This window comes from Pseudorca crassidens, chromosome 5 (assembly GCF_039906515.1).
Source record: "Pseudorca crassidens isolate mPseCra1 chromosome 5, mPseCra1.hap1, whole genome shotgun sequence".
Lineage (NCBI taxonomy): Eukaryota > Metazoa > Chordata > Mammalia > Artiodactyla > Delphinidae > Pseudorca > Pseudorca crassidens.
Genome location: NC_090300.1, coordinates 39,613,898 through 39,633,900, shown reverse-complemented (window position 1 = coordinate 39,633,900; position 20,003 = coordinate 39,613,898).

The window sequence follows — 20,003 nt, the reverse complement described above, 5'->3', positions numbered from 1 at the left end:
CGCAAGCGGTCCCCGCTGCTGAACCAGGACGGCAATGAAAACACCCCCTGCTTAGCGTTCGCACTGGGAACACGAAGCTGCCCTCGCTTGCCAAGCAGACCGTCGACTTTAGGCGCAGCCTGACAAACGGACTTGTTGCCCCTGCAACACTGCCTGAGCTCTGGTAGGATAAAAGGACACTTTTTGGCCTCAGCTAAGGAATTACGTCGGTCACGCCTTTCAGCTCCCTGTGTGCCGAAGTTTGATCAGGGAAGGTCCAGGGTGCTCCTTGAGTCTCTTTTCGCCGGTCAGAAGCTACACGTACGTGTGCTGCGTCAAGTCTGACCGAGGGGTCTAATGAGAAAAGCATTATTTTCCCAACGGGAAAGCAGGACACTTGCGGCCTCAGATTTAAGTGAAAAACAGCGTTGTTGCCCGTGCCCTCTTCACAGTGGTAATGCCGAGTGATGGAACGGCAGGTTTCCTAGGCTAACAGACAGTTTCCTACTCGTTACAGGAGGCCTCCAGCAGCCCTTGTTCACATAACGGGAAAGCCAGACCTGTCCCCCAGGCTCAACGTAATGGCAGGGTTTCCACGCACGACTTGACGTGTACAAACGATTTCCATGAACCCTTAGGGAAAGCAGCGCATTAACGCTGGAATGCTTCTCCCAGGGACTCCCTCTGCCCCACCATGTCCCTTTGGAGGAACACTGTGCACTCAATGACTCCCGTTGACCGATTGAGCACCGTTCGGCGACCCAGGTACCTCCGGATCATCTCTTGGAACGCAGTGTGAAAGGCAGCAAACTGTTGCCTTCGTTGGATAGAGAGATTGACAAGTCTTTCAACTGTGCCCCGACCCGAGTTCTGGAAAGTCTTCGGTGTGATGCCAGTGGCTCTCAGGGCTGACCCTGAGCTGCAATGTAACAAGCTCTGTGCTGACTGTTCATTCTCCGCTTACATACCTGCCGTCTCTCCCTGCCCAGCAGAAACTCGACTTTACATGCCGTCCGGAAAACGAACGGTTTCCTCCTGAAGCCTGCTAGTCTTTTGGCAGGTTCAAGGACACCCAGATCTAGCTAGCGCCTTAAAACGCCTATGTCCCTCGGACAGTGCTCATCTCCCTGCGCAAGATATTATTCTGAGAAGGTACCACAGTGCTTCTTGTGTCTCTTCTGGTGCTTGAGAAAGTACACGTACGTGGGGCTGCGTTCAACTTTGATGCCGGGACCTTAGGAGAAACGTTGGATTGTCCCTAGTTGAACGAAGAATCCTCGTAGCCTCAAAGGTGCCTAAACACAGCGTTCCGCTAGTCTTCCCTTGCATGCTGGAACGTGTCTCAAAGGAAAGGGTGCTATGCAAGAAAGAAGAAAGGTCTTTCCACTTCCTTGCCTGAGGCGTGCCAGAGCCCCCTTCGCATAAAGGGCAGACCACACTGGTCACGAAGATCCCAACAAGGTCCGGGAACGGCATCCACAGTGCCTGCAGGCATGCAGCATTTGCCCAGAAGCCTTAGTCAAAGCAGTGGCTTGACGCTAGGGTGCTGGTTCAGGACTCCTGGGTCCTCACCACCTCGCATGGAAAAACACTGTGTACCCAATGTGTACCCAATTCTTAGGGGACCCAACCAAATACAGGTACCTGGGCCCTTCGGATCGTTTCTCTGCAAGAAGAATGAAAGGCGACACTCTGCTCCCTTCGCTGCCCGTCTAGACTGCCGAGCTTTCAAAAGTCCTCCCGAACACAGGCCTAGCAGGTCTTCGGTGTTATGCCAATGATCCCCACGGCTGAACCACTGCTGCTATGAAGAAACACTGTGTTTACGGTTCATGCTGGGAACACTTCCCTGCCGCCTCTCTCTCTCTCTCTCTCTCTCTCTCTCTCTCTCTCTCTGCCAAGCAGAAGGTCGACTTCAGAGGCAGCCTGACAAACGTACAATTTGCCCCTGAACGCTACCCCAGGTTTTGTAAGACACAAGGACAGTTTGGCGCATTCCCGGGAATTACGTCGTTGAGGCCATTCAGCCCACGCAGGACTACCCTGGTGCCAAAGTCTTATCAGCGAAGGTCCAGGGTGCTGCTTGAGTCTCTTTCTGTGGGTCAGAAACTACAAGTGCATGTGCTGGGTTCAATTTTGATACTGGTTACCTAAAGCCAAGAGCATTATTTGCCCGGCGGGAGAGCTGAAAGTGCGGCCTCAAAGTGTCCTGAGAAACAGTGCGGTTCCTCGTGTTCTCTTCACAAGTAGAATGGCTATGTGCGGGGAAAGGGAGTTTGCCTAGAGAAACACTCTGTTTACTACGCCGTGCAGGCGGCCTCCGGGCGCCCTCTATCCATCAACGGAACACTCTACTGTTCCACAACGACCCAAGTGAGGTTCAGGTATTCCCTCCACGAATTGACGCGTGCAGAGGTTTTCCAGGAAACCTTAGGCGAGTAGTGCATTGAAGTTAGTATGCCTTTCCTAGGGTCCCCGCTGCCTCACCACGTCCCTTGGAAGAACACTGTGTACCGAAACTCTTCTTGGCCCCCTGAGCACCTTTCCGCTGTCAAAGTCCTCCGGATCACCTCTTTGAACGCAGACTGAGAAGCGACAAAGTCTCCTCTTTGCTGTAGAGCTAGATAGCCACGACATTCAAAAGTGCCCCTGAACAGAGGTGTAGAAGGTCCTAGGTGGCATGCCAGGGGCTCCCACTGCTGACGCTGAGGAGCCATGTGAGACACGGTGCGTAGTGTTCATTCTGGGTGTACTTACCTACCGGCTCTTCCTGGCAAGCTGTAACTCGACCTTTGATGCAGTCTGGAAAATGGACAGTTTCCCCCCCGAACACTGCTAGGCTTTTGGCAGGTTCAGGGAGCACCTAAATCTGATACCTAGCACCTTTAAGAGTTCATGCCATTCGCACAGCACACAACCAACTCCCTGGCTACAAAACTATTCAGAGAAGGTGCCACCGTCCTCCTGGGGTCCCCTTTGGTTCCTGAGAAACTATACGCACGTGGGCTGTGTGCAACTCTGAGACTGGGACCCTTAGAGAACTGTAGTACCTCCCAATGGGAAAGAAGGATCGTTCAGCGTGAAAGCTGCCTAAAATACAGTGCTCTGTCAGTCCATTCTTGCATGCTGGAATGTCTTTGGAAGGAAAGTGGAATTTTCTTGAGAGCGGTGGTGGGTTTCCGCTTCCATCCCTGGGGCATCCCAGAGCCGCCTTTACACAGAAGGAACACGACACTGAGCGCCAAGCTGAAGGCAAGGTCCAGGAATTGCATCCACAAATGCCAGGCAGGCATGCAGCATTTCCCAGGGAGCCCTACTCAAAGCACTGGCTAAACGCTAGTGGGCTTTTCAGGACTCCTGGGACTCCCGCGCCCTCACCACGTCTCACGGCAACACCATGTGTACCGGTTGTCACGTCTTAGGCGACCCACCGACGTACAGGCACCTAGGCCCTTCGCATCGTCTCTTGGAACGAAGAGTGAATTCAAGGCAAAACACTGCTCTCTTTGTTGCACCGTTGGATTGCCCATCTTTCAAAAGTCCTCCCGAACACGGGTCTGGCAGGTCTTAGGTGGACCGCAAGCGGTCCCCGCTGCTGAACCAGGACGGCAATGAAAACACCCCCTGCTTAGCGTTCGCACTGGGAACACGAAGCTGCTCTCGCTTGCCAAGCAGACCGTCGACTTTAGGCGCAGCCTGACAAACGGACTTGTTGCCCCTGCAACACTGCCTGAGCTCTGGTAGGATAAAAGGACACTTTTTGGCCTCAGCTAAGGAATTACGTCGGTCACGCCTTTCAGCTCCCTGTGTGCCGAAGTTTGATCAGGGAAGGTCCAGGGTGCTCCTTGAGTCTCTTTTCGCCGGTCAGAAGCTACACGTACGTGTGCTGCGTCAAGTCTGACCGAGGGGTCTAATGAGAAAAGCATTATTTTCCCAACGGGAAAGCAGGACACTTGCGGCCTCAGATTTAAGTGAAAAACAGCGTTGTTGCCCGTGCCCTCTTCACAGTGGTAATGCCGAGTGATGGAACGGCAGGTTTCCTAGGCTAACAGACAGTTTCCTACTCGTTACAGGAGGCCTCCAGCAGCCCTTGTTCACATAACGGGAAAGCCAGACCTGTCCCCCAGGCTCAACGTAATGGCAGGGTTTCCACGCACGACTTGACGTGTACAAACGATTTCCATGAACCCTTAGGGAAAGCAGCGCATTAACGCTGGAATGCTTCTCCCAGGGACTCCCTCTGCCCCACCATGTCCCTTTGGAGGAACACTGTGCACTCAATGACTCCCGTTGACCGATTGAGCACCGTTCGGCGACCCAGGTACCTCCGGATCATCTCTTGGAACGCAGTGTGAAAGGCAGCAAACTGTTGCCTTCGTTGGATAGAGAGATTGACAAGTCTTTCAACTGTGCCCCGACCCGAGTTCTGGAAAGTCTTCGGTGTGATGCCAGTGGCTCTCAGGGCTGACCCTGAGCTGCAATGTAACAAGCTCTGTGCTGACTGTTCATTCTCCGCTTACATACCTGCCGTCTCTCCCTGCCCAGCAGAAACTCGACTTTACATGCCGTCCGGAAAACGAACGGTTTCCTCCTGAAGCCTGCTAGTCTTTTGGCAGGTTCAAGGACACCCAGATCTAGCTAGCGCCTTAAAACGCCTATGTCCCTCGGACAGTGCTCATCTCCCTGCGCAAGATATTATTCTGAGAAGGTACCACAGTGCTTCTTGTGTCTCTTCTGGTGCTTGAGAAAGTACACGTACGTGGGGCTGCGTTCAACTTTGATGCCGGGACCTTAGGAGAAACGTTGGATTGTCCCTAGTTGAACGAAGAATCCTCGTAGCCTCAAAGGTGCCTAAACACAGCGTTCCGCTAGTCTTCCCTTGCATGCTGGAACGTGTCTCAAAGGAAAGGGTGCTATGCAAGAAAGAAGAAAGGTCTTTCCACTTCCTTGCCTGAGGCGTGCCAGAGCCCCCTTCGCATAAAGGGCAGACCACACTGGTCACGAAGATCCCAACAAGGTCCGGGAACGGCATCCACAGTGCCTGCAGGCATGCAGCATTTGCCCAGAAGCCTTAGTCAAAGCAGTGGCTTGACGCTAGGGTGCTGGTTCAGGACTCCTGGGTCCTCACCACCTCGCATGGAAAAACACTGTGTACCCAATGTGTACCCAATTCTTAGGGGACCCAACCAAATACAGGTACCTGGGCCCTTCGGATCGTTTCTCTGCAAGAAGAATGAAAGGCGACACTCTGCTCCCTTCGCTGCCCGTCTAGACTGCCGAGCTTTCAAAAGTCCTCCCGAACACAGGCCTAGCAGGTCTTCGGTGTTATGCCAATGATCCCCACGGCTGAACCACTGCTGCTATGAAGAAACACTGTGTTTACGGTTCATGCTGGGAACACTTCCCTGCCGCCTCTCTCTCTCTCTCTCTCTCTCTCTCTCTCTCTCTCTCTCTGCCAAGCAGAAGGTCGACTTCAGAGGCAGCCTGACAAACGTACAATTTGCCCCTGAACGCTACCCCGGGTTTTGTAAGACACAAGGACAGTTTGGCGCATTCCCGGGAATTACGTCGTTGAGGCCATTCAGCCCACGCAGGACTACCCTGGTGCCAAAGTCTTATCAGCGAAGGTCCAGGGTGCTGCTTGAGTCTCTTTCTGTGGGTCAGAAACTACAAGTGCATGTGCTGGGTTCAATTTTGTTACTGGTTACCTAAAGCCAAGAGCATTATTTTCCCGGCGGGAGAGCTGAAAGTGCGGCCTCAAAGTGTCCTGAGAAACAGTGCGGTTCCTCGTGTTCTCTTCACAAGTAGAATGGCTATGTGCGGGGAAAGGGAGTTTGCCTAGAGAAACACTCTGTTTACTACGCCGTGCAGGCGGCCTCCGGGCGCCCTCTATCCATCAACGGAACACTCTACTGTTCCACAACGACCCAAGTGAGGTTCAGGTATTCCCTCCACGAATTGACGCGTGCAGAGGTTTTCCAGGAAACCTTAGGCGAGTAGTGCATTGAAGTTAGTATGCCTTTCCTAGGGTCCCCGCTGCCTCACCACGTCCCTTGGAAGAACACTGTGTACCGAAACTCTTCTTGGCCCCCTGAGCACCTTTCCGCTGTCAAAGTCCTCCGGATCACCTCTTTGAACGCAGACTGAGAAGCGACAAAGTCTCCTCTTTGCTGTAGAGCTAGATAGCCACGACATTCAAAAGTGCCCCTGAACAGAGGTGTAGAAGGTCCTAGGTGGCATGCCAGGGGCTCCCACTGCTGACGCTGAGGAGCCATGTGAGACACGGTGCGTAGTGTTCATTCTGGGTGTACTTACCTACCGGCTCTTCCTGGCAAGCTGTAACTCGACCTTTGATGCAGTCTGGAAAATGGACAGTTTCCCCCCCGAACACTGCTAGGCTTTTGGCAGGTTCAGGGAGCACCTAAATCTGATACCTAGCACCTTTAAGAGTTCATGCCATTCGCACAGCACACAACCAACTCCCTGGCTACAAAACTATTCAGAGAAGGTGCCACCGTCCTCCTGGGGTCCCCTTTGGTTCCTGAGAAACTATACGCACGTGGGCTGTGTGCAACTCTGAGACCGGGACCCTTAGAGAACTGTAGTACCTCCCAATGGGAAAGAAGGATCGTTCAGCGTGAAAGCTGCCTAAAATACAGTGCTCTGTCAGTCCATTCTTGCATGCTGGAATGTCTTTGGAAGGAAAGTGGAATTTTCTTGAGAGCGGTGGTGGGTTTCCGCTTCCATCCCTGGGGCATCCCAGAGCCGCCTTTACACAGAAGGAACACGACACTGAGCGCCAAGCTGAAGGCAAGGTCCAGGAATTGCATCCACAAATGCCAGGCAGGCGTGCAGCATTTCCCAGGGAGCCCTACTCAAAGCACTGGCTAAACGCTAGTGGGCTTTTCAGGACTCCTGGGACTCCCGCGCCCTCACCACGTCTCACGGCAACACCATGTGTACCGGTTGTCACGTCTTAGGCGACCCACCGACGTACAGGCACCTAGGCCCTTCGCATCGTCTCTTGGAACGAAGAGTGAATTCAAGGCAAAACACTGCTCTCTTTGTTGCACCGTTGGATTGCCCATCTTTCAAAAGTCCTCCCGAACACGGGTCTGGCAGGTCTTAGGTGGACCGCAAGCGGTCCCCGCTGCTGAACCAGGACGGCAATGAAAACACCCCCTGCTTAGCATTCGCACTGGGAACACGAAGCTGCCCTCGCTTGCCAAGCAGACCGTCGACTTTAGGCGCAGCCTGACAAACGGACTTGTTGCCCCTGCAACACTGCCTGAGCTCTGGTAGGATAAAAGGACACTTTTTGGCCTCAGCTAAGGAATTACGTCGGTCACGCCTTTCAGCTCCCTGTGTGCCGAAGTTTGATCAGGGAAGGTCCAGGGTGCTCCTTGAGTCTCTTTTCGCCGGTCAGAAGCTACACGTACGTGTGCTGCGTCAAGTCTGACCGAGGGGTCTAATGAGAAAAGCATTATTTTCCCAACGGGAAAGCAGGACACTTGCGGCCTCAGATTTAAGTGAAAAACAGCGTTGTTGCCCGTGCCCTCTTCACAGTGGTAATGCCGAGTGATGGAACGGCAGGTTTCCTAGGCTAACAGACAGTTTCCTACTCGTTACAGGAGGCCTCCAGCAGCCCTTGTTCACATAACGGGAAAGCCAGACCTGTCCCCCAGGCTCAACGTAATGGCAGGGTTTCCACGCACGACTTGACGTGTACAAACGATTTCCATGAACCCTTAGGGAAAGCAGCGCATTAACGCTGGAATGCTTCTCCCAGGGACTCCCTCTGCCCCACCATGTCCCTTTGGAGGAACACTGTGCACTCAATGACTCCCGTTGACCGATTGAGCACCGTTCGGCGACCCAGGTACCTCCGGATCATCTCTTGGAACGCAGTGTGAAAGGCAGCAAACTGTTGCCTTCGTTGGATAGAGAGATTGACAAGTCTTTCAACTGTGCCCCGACCCGAGTTCTGGAAAGTCTTCGGTGTGATGCCAGTGGCTCTCAGGGCTGACCCTGAGCTGCAATGTAACAAGCTCTGTGCTGACTGTTCATTCTCCGCTTACATACCTGCCGTCTCTCCCTGCCCAGCAGAAACTCGACTTTACATGCCGTCCGGAAAACGAACGGTTTCCTCCTGAAGCCTGCTAGTCTTTTGGCAGGTTCAAGGACACCCAGATCTAGCTAGCGCCTTAAAACGCCTATGTCCCTCGGACAGTGCTCATCTCCCTGCGCAAGATATTATTCTGAGAAGGTACCACAGTGCTTCTTGTGTCTCTTCTGGTGCTTGAGAAAGTACACGTACGTGGGGCTGCGTTCAACTTTGATGCCGGGACCTTAGGAGAAACGTTGGATTGTCCCTAGTTGAACGAAGAATCCTCGTAGCCTCAAAGGTGCCTAAACACAGCGTTCCGCTAGTCTTCCCTTGCATGCTGGAACGTGTCTCAAAGGAAAGGGTGCTATGCAAGAAAGAAGAAAGGTCTTTCCACTTCCTTGCCTGAGGCGTGCCAGAGCCCCCTTCGTATAAAGGGCAGACCACACTGGTCACGAAGATCCCAACAAGGTCCGGGAACGGCATCCACAGTGCCTGCAGGCATGCAGCATTTGCCCAGAAGCCTTAGTCAAAGCAGTGGCTTGACGCTAGGGTGCTGGTTCAGGACTCCTGGGTCCTCACCACCTCGCATGGAAAAACACTGTGTACCCAATGTGTACCCAATTCTTAGGGGACCCAACCAAATACAGGTACCTGGGCCCTTCGGATCGTTTCTCTGCAAGAAGAATGAAAGGCGACACTCTGCTCCCTTCGCTGCCCGTCTAGACTGCCGAGCTTTCAAAAGTCCTCCCGAACACAGGCCTAGCAGGTCTTCGGTGTTATGCCAATGATCCCCACGGCTGAACCACTGCTGCTATGAAGAAACACTGTGTTTACGGTTCATGCTGGGAACACTTCCCTGCCGCCTCTCTCTCTCTCTCTCTCTCTCTCTCTCTCTCTCTCTCTCTCTGCCAAGCAGAAGGTCGACTTCAGAGGCAGCCTGACAAACGTACAATTTGCCCCTGAACGCTACCCCAGGTTTTGTAAGACACAAGGACAGTTTGGCGCATTCCCGGGAATTACGTCGTTGAGGCCATTCAGCCCACGCAGGACTACCCTGGTGCCAAAGTCTTATCAGCGAAGGTCCAGGGTGCTGCTTGAGTCTCTTTCTGTGGGTCAGAAACTACAAGTGCATGTGCTGGGTTCAATTTTGATACTGGTTACCTAAAGCCAAGAGCATTATTTGCCCGGCGGGAGAGCTGAAAGTGCGGCCTCAAAGTGTCCTGAGAAACAGTGCGGTTCCTCGTGTTCTCTTCACAAGTAGAATGGCTATGTGCGGGGAAAGGGAGTTTGCCTAGAGAAACACTCTGTTTACTACGCCGTGCAGGCGGCCTCCGGGCGCCCTCTATCCATCAACGGAACACTCTACTGTTCCACAACGACCCAAGTGAGGTTCAGGTATTCCCTCCACGAATTGACGCGTGCAGAGGTTTTCCAGGAAACCTTAGGCGAGTAGTGCATTGAAGTTAGTATGCCTTTCCTAGGGTCCCCGCTGCCTCACCACGTCCCTTGGAAGAACACTGTGTACCGAAACTCTTCTTGGCCCCCTGAGCACCTTTCCGCTGTCAAAGTCCTCCGGATCACCTCTTTGAACGCAGACTGAGAAGCGACAAAGTCTCCTCTTTGCTGTAGAGCTAGATAGCCACGACATTCAAAAGTGCCCCTGAACAGAGGTGTAGAAGGTCCTAGGTGGCATGCCAGGGGCTCCCACTGCTGACGCTGAGGAGCCATGTGAGACACGGTGCGTAGTGTTCATTCTGGGTGTACTTACCTACCGGCTCTTCCTGGCAAGCTGTAACTCGACCTTTGATGCAGTCTGGAAAATGGACAGTTTCCCCCCCGAACACTGCTAGGCTTTTGGCAGGTTCAGGGAGCACCTAAATCTGATACCTAGCACCTTTAAGAGTTCATGCCATTCGCACAGCACACAACCAACTCCCTGGCTACAAAACTATTCAGAGAAGGTGCCACCGTCCTCCTGGGGTCCCCTTTGGTTCCTGAGAAACTATACGCACGTGGGCTGTGTGCAACTCTGAGACCGGGACCCTTAGAGAACTGTAGTACCTCCCAATGGGAAAGAAGGATCGTTCAGCGTGAAAGCTGCCTAAAATACAGTGCTCTGTCAGTCCATTCTTGCATGCTGGAATGTCTTTGGAAGGAAAGTGGAATTTTCTTGAGAGCGGTGGTGGGTTTCCGCTTCCATCCCTGGGGCATCCCAGAGCCGCCTTTACACAGAAGGAACACGACACTGAGCGCCAAGCTGAAGGCAAGGTCCAGGAATTGCATCCACAAATGCCAGGCAGGCGTGCAGCATTTCCCAGGGAGCCCTACTCAAAGCACTGGCTAAACGCTAGTGGGCTTTTCAGGACTCCTGGGACTCCCGCGCCCTCACCACGTCTCACGGCAACACCATGTGTACCGGTTGTCACGTCTTAGGCGACCCACCGACGTACAGGCACCTAGGCCCTTCGCATCGTCTCTTGGAACGAAGAGTGAATTCAAGGCAAAACACTGCTCTCTTTGTTGCACCGTTGGATTGCCCATCTTTCAAAAGTCCTCCCGAACACGGGTCTGGCAGGTCTTAGGTGGACCGCAAGCGGTCCCCGCTGCTGAACCAGGACGGCAATGAAAACACCCCCTGCTTAGCGTTCGCACTGGGAACACGAAGCTGCCCTCGCTTGCCAAGCAGACCGTCGACTTTAGGCGCAGCCTGACAAACGGACTTGTTGCCCCTGCAACACTGCCTGAGCTCTGGTAGGATAAAAGGACACTTTTTGGCCTCAGCTAAGGAATTACGTCGGTCACGCCTTTCAGCTCCCTGTGTGCCGAAGTTTGATCAGGGAAGGTCCAGGGTGCTCCTTGAGTCTCTTTTCGCCGGTCAGAAGCTACACGTACGTGTGCTGCGTCAAGTCTGACCGAGGGGTCTAATGAGAAAAGCATTATTTTCCCAACGGGAAAGCAGGACACTTGCGGCCTCAGATTTAAGTGAAAAACAGCGTTGTTGCCCGTGCCCTCTTCACAGTGGTAATGCCGAGTGATGGAACGGCAGGTTTCCTAGGCTAACAGACAGTTTCCTACTCGTTACAGGAGGCCTCCAGCAGCCCTTGTTCACATAACGGGAAAGCCAGACCTGTCCCCCAGGCTCAACGTAATGGCAGGGTTTCCACGCACGACTTGACGTGTACAAACGATTTCCATGAACCCTTAGGGAAAGCAGCGCATTAACGCTGGAATGCTTCTCCCAGGGACTCCCTCTGCCCCACCATGTCCCTTTGGAGGAACACTGTGCACTCAATGACTCCCGTTGACCGATTGAGCACCGTTCGGCGACCCAGGTACCTCCGGATCATCTCTTGGAACGCAGTGTGAAAGGCAGCAAACTGTTGCCTTCGTTGGATAGAGAGATTGACAAGTCTTTCAACTGTGCCCCGACCCGAGTTCTGGAAAGTCTTCGGTGTGATGCCAGTGGCTCTCAGGGCTGACCCTGAGCTGCAATGTAACAAGCTCTGTGCTGACTGTTCATTCTCCGCTTACATACCTGCCGTCTCTCCCTGCCCAGCAGAAACTCGACTTTACATGCCGTCCGGAAAACGAACGGTTTCCTCCTGAAGCCTGCTAGTCTTTTGGCAGGTTCAAGGACACCCAGATCTAGCTAGCGCCTTAAAACGCCTATGTCCCTCGGACAGTGCTCATCTCCCTGCGCAAGATATTATTCTGAGAAGGTACCACAGTGCTTCTTGTGTCTCTTCTGGTGCTTGAGAAAGTACACGTACGTGGGGCTGCGTTCAACTTTGATGCCGGGACCTTAGGAGAAACGTTGGATTGTCCCTAGTTGAACGAAGAATCCTCGTAGCCTCAAAGGTGCCTAAACACAGCGTTCCGCTAGTCTTCCCTTGCATGCTGGAACGTGTCTCAAAGGAAAGGGTGCTATGCAAGAAAGAAGAAAGGTCTTTCCACTTCCTTGCCTGAGGCGTGCCAGAGCCCCCTTCGCATAAAGGGCAGACCACACTGGTCACGAAGATCCCAACAAGGTCCGGGAACGGCATCCACAGTGCCTGCAGGCATGCAGCATTTGCCCAGAAGCCTTAGTCAAAGCAGTGGCTTGACGCTAGGGTGCTGGTTCAGGACTCCTGGGTCCTCACCACCTCGCATGGAAAAACACTGTGTACCCAATGTGTACCCAATTCTTAGGGGACCCAACCAAATACAGGTACCTGGGCCCTTCGGATCGTTTCTCTGCAAGAAGAATGAAAGGCGACACTCTGCTCCCTTCGCTGCCCGTCTAGACTGCCGAGCTTTCAAAAGTCCTCCCGAACACAGGCCTAGCAGGTCTTCGGTGTTATGCCAATGATCCCCACGGCTGAACCACTGCTGCTATGAAGAAACACTGTGTTTACGGTTCATGCTGGGAACACTTCCCTGCCGCCTCTCTCTCTCTCTCTCTCTCTCTCTCTCTCTCTCTCTCTCTCTCTCTCTCTGCCAAGCAGAAGGTCGACTTCAGAGGCAGCCTGACAAACGTACAATTTGCCCCTGAACGCTACCCCGGGTTTTGTAAGACACAAGGACAGTTTGGCGCATTCCCGGGAATTACGTCGTTGAGGCCATTCAGCCCACGCAGGACTACCCTGGTGCCAAAGTCTTATCAGCGAAGGTCCAGGGTGCTGCTTGAGTCTCTTTCTGTGGGTCAGAAACTACAAGTGCATGTGCTGGGTTCAATTTTGTTACTGGTTACCTAAAGCCAAGAGCATTATTTTCCCGGCGGGAGAGCTGAAAGTGCGGCCTCAAAGTGTCCTGAGAAACAGTGCGGTTCCTCGTGTTCTCTTCACAAGTAGAATGGCTATGTGCGGGGAAAGGGAGTTTGCCTAGAGAAACACTCTGTTTACTACGCCGTGCAGGCGGCCTCCGGGCGCCCTCTATCCATCAACGGAACACTCTACTGTTCCACAACGACCCAAGTGAGGTTCAGGTATTCCCTCCACGAATTGACGCGTGCAGAGGTTTTCCAGGAAACCTTAGGCGAGTAGTGCATTGAAGTTAGTATGCCTTTCCTAGGGTCCCCGCTGCCTCACCACGTCCCTTGGAAGAACACTGTGTACCGAAACTCTTCTTGGCCCCCTGAGCACCTTTCCGCTGTCAAAGTCCTCCGGATCACCTCTTTGAACGCAGACTGAGAAGCGACAAAGTCTCCTCTTTGCTGTAGAGCTAGATAGCCACGACATTCAAAAGTGCCCCTGAACAGAGGTGTAGAAGGTCCTAGGTGGCATGCCAGGGGCTCCCACTGCTGACGCTGAGGAGCCATGTGAGACACGGTGCGTAGTGTTCATTCTGGGTGTACTTACCTACCGGCTCTTCCTGGCAAGCTGTAACTCGACCTTTGATGCAGTCTGGAAAATGGACAGTTTCCCCCCCGAACACTGCTAGGCTTTTGGCAGGTTCAGGGAGCACCTAAATCTGATACCTAGCACCTTTAAGAGTTCATGCCATTCGCACAGCACACAACCAACTCCCTGGCTACAAAACTATTCAGAGAAGGTGCCACCGTCCTCCTGGGGTCCCCTTTGGTTCCTGAGAAACTATACGCACGTGGGCTGTGTGCAACTCTGAGACCGGGACCCTTAGAGAACTGTAGTACCTCCCAATGGGAAAGAAGGATCGTTCAGCGTGAAAGCTGCCTAAAATACAGTGCTCTGTCAGTCCATTCTTGCATGCTGGAATGTCTTTGGAAGGAAAGTGGAATTTTCTTGAGAGCGGTGGTGGGTTTCCGCTTCCATCCCTGGGGCATCCCAGAGCCGCCTTTACACAGAAGGAACACGACACTGAGCGCCAAGCTGAAGGCAAGGTCCAGGAATTGCATCCACAAATGCCAGGCAGGCGTGCAGCATTTCCCAGGGAGCCCTACTCAAAGCACTGGCTAAACGCTAGTGGGCTTTTCAGGACTCCTGGGACTCCCGCGCCCTCACCACGTCTCACGGCAACACCATGTGTACCGGTTGTCACGTCTTAGGCGACCCACCGACGTACAGGCACCTAGGCCCTTCGCATCGTCTCTTGGAACGAAGAGTGAATTCAAGGCAAAACACTGCTCTCTTTGTTGCACCGTTGGATTGCCCATCTTTCAAAAGTCCTCCCGAACACGGGTCTGGCAGGTCTTAGGTGGACCGCAAGCGGTCCCCGCTGCTGAACCAGGACGGCAATGAAAACACCCCCTGCTTAGCGTTCGCACTGGGAACACGAAGCTGCCCTCGCTTGCCAAGCAGACCGTCGACTTTAGGCGCAGCCTGACAAACGGACTTGTTGCCCCTGCAACACTGCCTGAGCTCTGGTAGGATAAAAGGACACTTTTTGGCCTCAGCTAAGGAATTACGTCGGTCACGCCTTTCAGCTCCCTGTGTGCCGAAGTTTGATCAGGGAAGGTCCAGGGTGCTCCTTGAGTCTCTTTTCGCCGGTCAGAAGCTACACGTACGTGTGCTGCGTCAAGTCTGACCGAGGGGTCTAATGAGAAAAGCATTATTTTCCCAACGGGAAAGCAGGACACTTGCGGCCTCAGATTTAAGTGAAAAACAGCGTTGTTGCCCGTGCCCTCTTCACAGTGGTAATGCCGAGTGATGGAACGGCAGGTTTCCTAGGCTAACAGACAGTTTCCTACTCGTTACAGGAGGCCTCCAGCAGCCCTTGTTCACATAACGGGAAAGCCAGACCTGTCCCCCAGGCTCAACGTAATGGCAGGGTTTCCACGCACGACTTGACGTGTACAAACGATTTCCATGAACCCTTAGGGAAAGCAGCGCATTAACGCTGGAATGCTTCTCCCAGGGACTCCCTCTGCCCCACCATGTCCCTTTGGAGGAACACTGTGCACTCAATGACTCCCGTTGACCGATTGAGCACCGTTCGGCGACCCAGGTACCTCCGGATCATCTCTTGGAACGCAGTGTGAAAGGCAGCAAACTGTTGCCTTCGTTGGATAGAGAGATTGACAAGTCTTTCAACTGTGCCCCGACCCGAGTTCTGGAAAGTCTTCGGTGTGATGCCAGTGGCTCTCAGGGCTGACCCTGAGCTGCAATGTAACAAGCTCTGTGCTGACTGTTCATTCTCCGCTTACATACCTGCCATCTCTCCCTGCCCAGCAGAAACTCGACTTTACATGCCGTCCGGAAAACGAACGGTTTCCTCCTGAAGCCTGCTAGTCTTTTGGCAGGTTCAAGGACACCCAGATCTAGCTAGCGCCTTAAAACGCCTATGTCCCTCGGACAGTGCTCATCTCCCTGCGCAAGATATTATTCTGAGAAGGTACCACAGTGCTTCTTGTGTCTCTTCTGGTGCTTGAGAAAGTACACGTACGTGGGGCTGCGTTCAACTTTGATGCCGGGACCTTAGGAGAAACGTTGGATTGTCCCTAGTTGAACGAAGAATCCTCGTAGCCTCAAAGGTGCCTAAACACAGCGTTCCGCTAGTCTTCCCTTGCATGCTGGAACGTGTCTCAAAGGAAAGGGTGCTATGCAAGAAAGAAGAAAGGTCTTTCCACTTCCTTGCCTGAGGCGTGCCAGAGCCCCCTTCGCATAAAGGGCAGACCACACTGGTCACGAAGATCCCAACAAGGTCCGGGAACGGCATCCACAGTGCCTGCAGGCATGCAGCATTTGCCCAGAAGCCTTAGTCAAAGCAGTGGCTTGACGCTAGGGTGCTGGTTCAGGACTCCTGGGTCCTCACCACCTCGCATGGAAAAACACTGTGTACCCAATGTGTACCCAATTCTTAGGGGACCCAACCAAATACAGGTACCTGGGCCCTTCGGATCGTTTCTCTGCAAGAAGAATGAAAGGCGACACTCTGCTCCCTTCGCTGCCCGTCTAGACTGCCGAGCTTTCAAAAGTCCTCCCGAACACAGGCCTAGCAGGTCTTCGGTGTTATGCCAATGATCCCCACGGCTGAACCACTGCTGCTATGAAGAAACACTGTGTTTACGGTTCATGCTGGGAACACTTCCCTGCCGCCTCTCTCTCTCTCTCTCTCTCTCTCTCTCTCTCTCTCTCTCTCTCTCTGCCAAGCAGAAGGTCGACTTCAGAGGCAGCCTGACAAACGTACAATTTGCCCCTGAACGCTACCCCGGGTTTTGTAAGACACAAGGACAGTTTGGCGCATTCCCGGGAATTACGTCGTTGAGGCCATTCAGCCCACGCAGGACTACCCTGGTGCCAAAGTCTTATCAGCGAAGGTCCAGGGTGCTGCTTGAGTCTCTTTCTGTGGGTCAGAAACTACAAGTGCATGTGCTGGGTTCAATTTTGATACTGGTTACCTAAAGCCAAGAGCATTATTTGCCCGGCGGGAGAGCTGAAAGTGCGGCCTCAAAGTGTCCTGAGAAACAGTGCGGTTCCTCGTGTTCTCTTCACAAGTAGAATGGCTATGTGCGGGGAAAGGGAGTTTGCCTAGAGAAACACTCTGTTTACTACGCCGTGCAGGCGGCCTCCGGGCGCCCTCTATCCATCAACGGAACACTCTACTGTTCCACAACGACCCAAGTGAGGTTCAGGTATTCCCTCCACGAATTGACGCGTGCAGAGGTTTTCCAGGAAACCTTAGGCGAGTAGTGCATTGAAGTTAGTATGCCTTTCCTAGGGTCCCCGCTGCCTCACCACGTCCCTTGGAAGAACACTGTGTACCGAAACTCTTCTTGGCCCCCTGAGCACCTTTCCGCTGTCAAAGTCCTCCGGATCACCTCTTTGAACGCAGACTGAGAAGCGACAAAGTCTCCTCTTTGCTGTAGAGCTAGATAGCCACGACATTCAAAAGTGCCCCTGAACAGAGGTGTAGAAGGTCCTAGGTGGCATGCCAGGGGCTCCCACTGCTGACGCTGAGGAGCCATGTGAGACACGGTGCGTAGTGTTCATTCTGGGTGTACTTACCTACCGGCTCTTCCTGGCAAGCTGTAACTCGACCTTTGATGCAGTCTGGAAAATGGACAGTTTCCCCCCCGAACACTGCTAGGCTTTTGGCAGGTTCAGGGAGCACCTAAATCTGATACCTAGCACCTTTAAGAGTTCATGCCATTCGCACAGCACACAACCAACTCCCTGGCTACAAAACTATTCAGAGAAGGTGCCACCGTCCTCCTGGGGTCCCCTTTGGTTCCTGAGAAACTATACGCACGTGGGCTGTGTGCAACTCTGAGACCGGGACCCTTAGAGAACTGTAGTACCTCCCAATGGGAAAGAAGGATCGTTCAGCGTGAAAGCTGCCTAAAATACAGTGCTCTGTCAGTCCATTCTTGCATGCTGGAATGTCTTTGGAAGGAAAGTGGAATTTTCTTGAGAGCGGTGGTGGGTTTCCGCTTCCATCCCTGGGGCATCCCAGAGCCGCCTTTACACAGAAGGAACACGACACTGAGCGCCAAGCTGAAGGCAAGGTCCAGGAATTGCATCCACAAATGCCAGGCAGGCGTGCAGCATTTCCCAGGGAGCCCTACTCAAAGCACTGGCTAAACGCTAGTGGGCTTTTCAGGACTCCTGGGACTCCCGCGCCCTCACCACGTCTCACGGCAACACCATGTGTACCGGTTGTCACGTCTTAGGCGACCCACCGACGTACAGGCACCTAGGCCCTTCGCATCGTCTCTTGGAACGAAGAGTGAATTCAAGGCAAAACACTGCTCTCTTTGTTGCACCGTTGGATTGCCCATCTTTCAAAAGTCCTCCCGAACACGGGTCTGGCAGGTCTTAGGTGGACCGCAAGCGGTCCCCGCTGCTGAACCAGGACGGCAATGAAAACACCCCCTGCTTAGCGTTCGCACTGGGAACACGAAGCTGCCCTCGCTTGCCAAGCAGACCGTCGACTTTAGGCGCAGCCTGACAAACGGACTTGTTGCCCCTGCAACACTGCCTGAGCTCTGGTAGGATAAAAGGACACTTTTTGGCCTCAGCTAAGGAATTACGTCGGTCACGCCTTTCAGCTCCCTGTGTGCCGAAGTTTGATCAGGGAAGGTCCAGGGTGCTCCTTGAGTCTCTTTTCGCCGGTCAGAAGCTACACGTACGTGTGCTGCGTCAAGTCTGACCGAGGGGTCTAATGAGAAAAGCATTATTTTCCCAACGGGAAAGCAGGACACTTGCGGCCTCAGATTTAAGTGAAAAACAGCGTTGTTGCCCGTGCCCTCTTCACAGTGGTAATGCCGAGTGATGGAACGGCAGGTTTCCTAGGCTAACAGACAGTTTCCTACTCGTTACAGGAGGCCTCCAGCAGCCCTTGTTCACATAACGGGAAAGCCAGACCTGTCCCCCAGGCTCAACGTAATGGCAGGGTTTCCACGCACGACTTGACGTGTACAAACGATTTCCATGAACCCTTAGGGAAAGCAGCGCATTAACGCTGGAATGCTTCTCCCAGGGACTCCCTCTGCCCCACCATGTCCCTTTGGAGGAACACTGTGCACTCAATGACTCCCGTTGACCGATTGAGCACCGTTCGGCGACCCAGGTACCTCCGGATCATCTCTTGGAACGCAGTGTGAAAGGCAGCAAACTGTTGCCTTCGTTGGATAGAGAGATTGACAAGTCTTTCAACTGTGCCCCGACCCGAGTTCTGGAAAGTCTTCGGTGTGATGCCAGTGGCTCTCAGGGCTGACCCTGAGCTGCAATGTAACAAGCTCTGTGCTGACTGTTCATTCTCCGCTTACATACCTGCTGTCTCTCCCTGCCCAGCAGAAACTCGACTTTACATGCCGTCCGGAAAACGAACGGTTTCCTCCTGAAGCCTGCTAGTCTTTTGGCAGGTTCAAGGACACCCAGATCTAGCTAGCGCCTTAAAACGCCTATGTCCCTCGGACAGTGCTCATCTCCCTGCGCAAGATATTATTCTGAGAAGGTACCACAGTGCTTCTTGTGTCTCTTCTGGTGCTTGAGAAAGTACACGTACGTGGGGCTGCGTTCAACTTTGATGCCGGGACCTTAGGAGAAACGTTGGATTGTCCCTAGTTGAACGAAGAATCCTCGTAGCCTCAAAGGTGCCTAAACACAGCGTTCCGCTAGTCTTCCCTTGCATGCTGGAACGTGTCTCAAAGGAAAGGGTGCTATGCAAGAAAGAAGAAAGGTCTTTCCACTTCCTTGCCTGAGGCGTGCCAGAGCCCCCTTCGCATAAAGGGCAGACCACACTGGTCACGAAGATCCCAACAAGGTCCGGGAACGGCATCCACAGTGCCTGCAGGCATGCAGCATTTGCCCAGAAGCCTTAGTCAAAGCAGTGGCTTGACGCTAGGGTGCTGGTTCAGGACTCCTGGGTCCTCACCACCTCGCATGGAAAAACACTGTGTACCCAATGTGTACCCAATTCTTAGGGGACCCAACCAAATACAGGTACCTGGGCCCTTCGGATCGTTTCTCTGCAAGAAGAATGAAAGGCGACACTCTGCTCCCTTCGCTGCCCGTCTAGACTGCCGAGCTTTCAAAAGTCCTCCCGAACACAGGCCTAGCAGGTCTTCGGTGTTATGCCAATGATCCCCACGGCTGAACCACTGCTGCTATGAAGAAACACTGTGTTTACGGTTCATGCTGGGAACACTTCCCTGCCGCCTCTCTCTCTCTCTCTCTCTCTCTCTGCCAAGCAGAAGGTCGACTTCAGAGGCAGCCTGACAAACGTACAATTTGCCCCTGAACGCTACCCCGGGTTTTGTAAGACACAAGGACAGTTTGGCGCATTCCCGGGAATTACGTCGTTGAGGCCATTCAGCCCACGCAGGACTACCCTGGTGCCAAAGTCTTATCAGCGAAGGTCCAGGGTGCTGCTTGAGTCTCTTTCTGTGGGTCAGAAACTACAAGTGCATGTGCTGGGTTCAATTTTGTTACTGGTTACCTAAAGCCAAGAGCATTATTTTCCCGGCGGGAGAGCTGAAAGTGCGGCCTCAAAGTGTCCTGAGAAACAGTGCGGTTCCTCG